This window comes from Chlamydotis macqueenii, chromosome 1, assembly GCF_036417535.1.
Source record: "Chlamydotis macqueenii isolate bChlMac1 chromosome 1, bChlMac1.mat, whole genome shotgun sequence".
Lineage (NCBI taxonomy): Eukaryota > Metazoa > Chordata > Aves > Otidiformes > Otididae > Chlamydotis > Chlamydotis macqueenii.
Window position 1 is genome coordinate 184,698,253 of NC_141556.1, and position 7,069 is coordinate 184,705,321.

A 7,069-nucleotide genomic window follows, 5' to 3' on the forward strand; every position below is an offset into this window, starting at 1 on the left:
AGTTACTTGAATAAAATTGTTTCTAGTGAAGAGCTGACATTGAAAGATGCTCCGTAAGCATTTCATCCTGTTCCCTGAGCTCTCTCTGCATCTGTCCATCATTCAGGCAGAATTTGCCATTTCCAAATCACAGACAGGTGCAGGCAGGAAACTGGAATCAAGCTGTTAAGACTAGGGCAATTCTGGGCCTGAGGAGGAGACCTCCAGGCAATGGAAAAATTTTTACTGGAAAAGGCCATCGAATTAAGGCCTCCAGAAGACTGCAATTTTTTTACTCAGTTCCTCCTTAATCCCCATTTCAGCACTTTTTATGAGATCCACGCCATTGGTGTCTGGCTTCCTTTGCACTGCACCAGAGGGAGGTGCCCACCCCAGGTCCAAGGAATGGGCACTGTCAGCACAAAAACCCACACCAGGGATATAGCCCCTACAGCTGTACACTCAGGTACTTTAGTGTCTCACCCTTGCTGCCTTCTTGTGTCAAATTTCCCTGTCTCTGTGGTGACCTGCTCATAACACCTGTGCCTGCACCTACACAGGTACTCCATGGTATTTCCACAGATACTCACCCTTAGGTCCATGAAGGTCATAGAGACTCTGGCTCTTGCTCACCAGAAACAGTTCAGCAATTCCTCAACTGCTTATGATTCTTCTGTATAAACCAGATGTTGTTTCAGGCAGAAGGTGCTTTGGTACTCTTTCCCCTGTGTATCCAGCACACTCAGGGAACTTATTTGGCCCCTAAATCCCTCTACTGTCCAGTCCCACCCTTGCAGCAGTTGTTATTAGGCTGGCACTAGGTTTGGTTGCAAATAAATGAACCTTAAATGATAGAGTGAGAGGAAATCTGCATAGTGGGGAGAAAGAAAAAAAAAACAAACTTCCTTTTTCTTCTGCCTTAAGACATACTCCATCAAAAGCCCCAAAATAACAAACCTTCTGCAATTCCAGAAGGAAAAACAAATTTAGGGAGATGTTCTGGTTTCGTTAGTGAGGGGGGGCCTAAGGTGGTAGCTTCTGTAGGAAACTGCTAGAAGTCGCTCCCCTTTGTTCAGTGGACTCAGCCGGGCCTAGGGCGGACCCGCTGCTGGCCAAGGCCGAGCCAATTGGTAGCAGAATGTCCCGTGATAACGCCTCTGCGATAACGTATTTAAGTAGGGGAAAACAGGAAAAAGAGGGAAGAGAAGATGTGAAGCAGCTGAGCGGGGGGCAGAGAGGGGGAGGCGCGAGCCTCATGGGCCTTGCAGGCCTCACCCTCTGGCCTCCCGCCGGGCAGCCGGCTGGGCCCAACTCGGCCCAGCCCGGCTGCAAGAAGTGGAGAGGAGATGAGAAGTGAATAAGATGTAAAAAGGATCCTGAGAGACGTCTGCCAGCCTGTTGTGAGGAACGGCTGCAGACGCCAAGGTCAGTTCAGAAGGAGGGGGAGGAGTAATATGGCTCCTGGCCAAGATTCCTCTGCAACTCGTGGTGAAGACCATGGTGGAGTGGGTTGTCCCCCTGCAGCCCATGGAGGTCCACGGAGGGGCAGAGATCCACCTGCAGCCCGTGGAGGACCCCACGCCAGAGCAGGTGGAGGCCTGAAGGAGGCTGTGGCCCGTGGAGGGCCCGCTGGGACAGCTGTTCTAGAGGGACTGCACCCCGTGGAAGAGATGACCCACGCCGGAGCAGTTTCACGGAGGACTGTGGCCCGTGGGAGGGACCCCACGCTGGAGCAGAGGAGGAATGCGAGGAGTTCTTCCCCTGACGATGATACAGCGGCGTAAAACAACGCGTGATGAACTGACCGCGACCCCCATTCCCTTTTCCCGCCCCGTGCCGCTCGTGAGGGGAAGGTAGTAGAGATAATGTTAAGCCCGGGAAGAGGGAGGGGTGGCGGGGGGAGGTTATCTTGTTCCCTGTCTCATTCTCCTGCTAATTTTAGAAATAAATGAATAGTTTTCCCCAAGTCAAGTCTGTTTTGCCCGTGACGGTAACTTTAAGGATTTCTCCCCGTCCTTATCTCAAACCTTGAGTCGTTTTTCTTATATCATCTCCCCCTATTCTCTCGGAGGGTGGGGGGAGCGAGAGAGAGACTGCGTAGTCTGGTCCTGATCGGGGCTGAACTACGACAGGAGATGCCATCGTTTTGTGGAAGGTGAGCAATTGGCATCTACCAAGCTGTAAACTTCCCTGAGCGTATGAGTGGTTACACCAACCAATTACAGTCATAGAGGTTTTTTTCTAATGAAATCATGGACATCTACACTGGCAAACTGGTTAATACTAAACATGGAACAATTCTGGCCCATGACAGCAAACACACATCAGGAGCTAACATGTACATGGCGCCATTCATAACAGGCATATTGGATTTGGTGACCCCATGGTGAACAAAAGCATGGAGTATTTGAACTTGGCCCAGCTTGCACCAGCTGCCCTCAGTACCAGAGCCCAGTCCTGGGCAAGTTTAATTTACTGATAACAGATTTAATCTGAAATTTTTATTTTTAATCTAGTCAGATCTAAAATATTGTCAACTGTCCTGGTTTCGGCAGGGATGGAGTTAATTTTCCTCTCAGTAGCTGGTGTGTTTTGGATTTTGTATGTGAAGAGCATTGATAAAAACACCCTGATGAGTTGTTGTTAATGAGACCAAGGACACTGTCTGGCTTTCCAAGTCTCGCTAATGTGCAGGTGCCTGAAGCTCTGAGAAAGACAGACAGAATTAACCCAAACCGGCCAAAGAGAGTATTCCATGCCATAAACGTCATGCTCAGTAAATAAATGGGGGTTGCCCACGAGGGGGGCATCTTCTTCCATCTCTCTCTCGGTCACAGGCATCGTTCCCCCTACCTTGCTAGCTTGCTTTCGTTCCTTTGCTTGCTGCTCGGTTTTGTCTCTGTGATTGCTGCTTGGGACAGCCTGTATCGGTCATTGTGACATCAGGTGGTGAGAAATCGTACATTGTTAATTTTGTATATTTTAATATCCTTATATTCTCTTATGATTGTAGTTTTCCTTTGCTATTCTAGTAAATTGTCTTCATCTCAACACACAAGTTTTCCTTTCATCTCCATTTCTCTCCTCCATCCCACCGGGGAGGGGGAGCAAGAAACTGTGTGGTGACGAGGGCTAAACCACAACATAGACAGAATGGGAGATTTATTTGGTGCAAAGCTTTTACTGCTGCCAGTCTTGCTCAGCTCTCTCTAACTCCATTAAGCGTATGCTACCCAAGTCTTTCTTGTAAATCTATTCCCTCCTTTACTGATTACGTTTCCCTTAATGACCTCCTGGTTTTGGAGTCTTTAGAAAACCTTTCTCCAATCTGTGCTCAGTCAGATAGGTGATGTGTGATCAAACATGGCACTTACATGTACAAAATGAAAGGGGCTTGTAGCTTTGTTCAGAATCATAAGGGAGGGCAAATACTCTAGACCAAAGGATACCCATCATTATGTCAGTGCTGAACCACATAAGTACAACTGGTATCTTAGAGAGAAGACTTCAGGTGTTTTTCAGAGTATTCAGATTTCTGGCATAACAGAAAACTATCTCAAGCAGCAGTCACAGAGCAGATGCGGGGAAATAGTGGTAAATTTCCTTAAAAAAAAATAAAAACATGAAAATAGGTACATCAAGAGGTGAAAGACTTCTGCCAAAGAAGTTTGTGTACTCTGTGTACAAAACCACAAAAAGTATTATTTATCATAAAACACACAAATATTTTCTTCTGTTAAAGTGAATGGGTGTGACAGATATCCCTGGAATTTTATGGACCCATAAAACTACTTAATTACTTTACATACTTGCTTACAGTTGCAACAAGACCTGTATTTGTGAGTCCATAGTACGCCTCACAATTAGAATTATTCTGTTATTTACAGTAACAGCTGCATGATGTATCATGGAAGATCCTGGCTGCAACACACTGTACAAAGTCTTAGCAAAGCACTTCCACCTCTAGACAACTCACAACTGAAACTAAGAGGAAAAATACAACAAATTAGTATAAAGAAATAACTAGTGGAGAAGCAGGTAGAATTGTTAGCAGCAAGAGTGAGATATTGGTATTGTATTCCTTTGAAAAGCTGCTCCTATGGAAACTACTCATAAAACAGTCTTGACCTGAATTCTGCTTGTGGAGTGAGGCAGGCAGTTAACTAGGAATAAGTTTCTTTGCCTCTTACATCCCTGAGAGCACTTCTCCAGTAGTGTCCTCAGAGGTGCTCCTGTTGCATCCCACACAGCATCATGAAACCCCACTGTTAAGAACAAGCATTGGTCCTCATTGCTCAGGCAAACAGAGAGTTGCGACAAATTCCTTTCTTTCCCTAGCTGAAGAGTCATGTCTCTTGCCACTGCCCTCTGTGAAACATGTTCAGCTTTCTAGCTAGCAGGCAGCTTAGTTTGAACTGGCCCAACTCCTTGGCAAGGCAGCCTAACCCTTCTATGTCTTCCCCTCTCAAAGAAATCAGAGTTTCCATGTGTAGGATTTTACTTCCTGCGAAGTTCACCGTAGCCATACAGCTTTTGTTTCTTAAGATGTTCTTATCTTGGAGCTGCTTTATCATCTGGCTTAACCTCAGAAATTATCATACTCTGTAATTATTCATAGAGATACGCTCAGGAAGAGCACAGTATTAATCTAAGAAGCTTAATGAGTCTTAATGAGAACTTGATTCAAAGAACAGGGCTACACCCTAAAGCCACCTAGAGGGTTAGTAGCACAGAAGTCACCTTCCTGTCCAAGGTGCTTTATCATCAAATACAAAAAAATACAGTGCACGCTTTCAGTTTTGTCGTGGTTGCTTTATGCTATCCCAGGATAGCAGCTGATAGGAAGAAACTCTCACCTCAGCAACACTGAAAACAGCTTGTGGCTACAAGTCTAGTCACCCATGCCTCGCTTCTCACCAAAGAGTTCAGGATGAATGGCTTCAGTGTGTTCCTGTGGTATCTTGCATTGACACCAGCATACAAGAATGTGGTTTGGGTATGACCCTCTCTCCAGGCCTAACAGTCCACCCCCTCAAAAGCAGCAAATAGCAGCCTCTCTTATTCCTTCCAACCTGTGATCAATGTGTTGGCATCTCACAACTTGGTCCTTCTTGCTTTAGCTTCAGCAGCAGACCATTTTAACTAGTTTTACTTGAATTATAGGCATGCTGATCCTCTTGGGTCTTCTGCTTTCCTCCAGCTACTCAAACTCACCAAGGATCTTCTCTTGCTGCAATATACATTGTGGTACGTAGCAGTAATTAGTGAGGATAAGCTGTACAGGCTCTGTGGAGACCTGGACTGAAGCGAGGAGAGGTAATGTATCACCACTTAATGCATGAAACTCTCTCTCTGATGCTGCCCCTCCTGCCTACCACTACTTTTTAGTGAGACTTGAACATTTGTGAAAAGCACAGCCAGGAACCAGATCAGCTCTTCTAAATTAATGAATAATGAAAAAGATGTATTCAGTTGCCTTGCAGGTTATCCCACAGAAGGATTATACAAGTGAGCTCCTTCGCAAGCAGAAAATCCCTACAGCAAGGCCTTTCATGTGATTCAGTTAGTTGTGCACCCAACTTAAATGAGAATTTACTCTTGCATAACATTAAATACAGTCAGCTGCATAAGCAGGCTCTTTCTCACCATGTCTCACCCTGCGTCAGTATCCGTTTGGTGATCTTAAGTAAGAGATGATAAGCTTGCTTCTAAGCAGTAAGTAGGTAAGCTGGTTTTGGCCACAAAAAAAATAGCTAAGTAGAAGAGTTAGTGAGCTTACTAATAATGGGAGCCTCAGCATGGATGTGAACTTACTCAAACCCTGGTTACAGACAGCTGATCTTTTCCTTGTTAAAAGCTGCAGCTGGCAGGAGAGGAGAGAAGAACAGAGCACAAATTGCAAACAACAAATTCAAAATATTAAGAGCAGCCCATTGGAGAGATCAGAACTTCAGTACATGCTTTTCAAGTTCTGGGGTTTCTCTATTCATTGGTATTTCATCTGTGGCATAAACAGAAAAATGGTTTTACAGGTTCAATCAGCTGCTCTGGGTTTCTGAAGGCATGGGCTGCTTCCTCAGCCAGTTTCATAAGAAGTAACCAACCAGGCTAGGAAAGAAAGCTGCTTTTAACTTCAAGCACTCCACCTTTAGGGAAGAACTCAGTCTGCAAATGTGAGGGTGGATTTAAACAGGAGCATCTCTCCTGCTCGCTGCCTCTCCTCACATTTCTAAGTGCCCTGAAAAGAAACTTCTAGAGCAGTGTACTGGGTGCAGGTGGCGAAGTGTTGGCAGGGTGGATGGCTGCAGGGTGGCCTCTGTGTGAAGAGGCCAAGACTATTCCATGCCAGACACAACTGCTTCCAGCCAACTCTGATGAACTCACCATGGGACACAGATGAGCCACTCATACTTGAAAAGTTGTGGCGGTCCAGTGAGGTTCCTACTGACTGAAAAAAGGAAAACATAACCCCCATTTTTACAAAAGGAAATAAGGAAGACCCAGGGGATGACAAGCCAGTCTCACCTCTGCGCTTGGCAAGATCCCAGAGCAGATCCTCCTGGAAACCATGCTAAGGCACGTAAAAAATAAGGAGGTGATTGGTGACAGCCAACACAGCTTCACTAAGGGCAAATTGTGCCTGACCAATTTGGTGGCCTTCTACAACAGGGTTACACCATCGGTGGATAAGGGAAGAGCAACTGACAGCATCTGCCTGGACTTCTACAAAGCATTTGACACTGTCCCACACAACATCCTTCTCTCTAAACTGGAGAGGCATGGTTTGATGGATGGATCACTTGGTGGATAAGGAATGGGCTGGATGGCCACACTCAGAGAGTGGTGGTCAACAGTTCAATGTCCAAGTGGAGACTGGTGACAAGTGGTGTTCCTCAGGAACTGGCATTGAGAACAGCGCTATTTAACATCTTTGTCGGCAACATGAACAGTGGAATAGAGTGTGCCCTCAGCAAGTTCGCCAACGACACCAAGCTGTGTGGTGCTGTTAACACACTGGAGGGGAGGGATGCCATCCAGAGGGACCTTGACAGGCTGGAGAGGTAGGCCCATGCAAACCTCATGAAGTTCA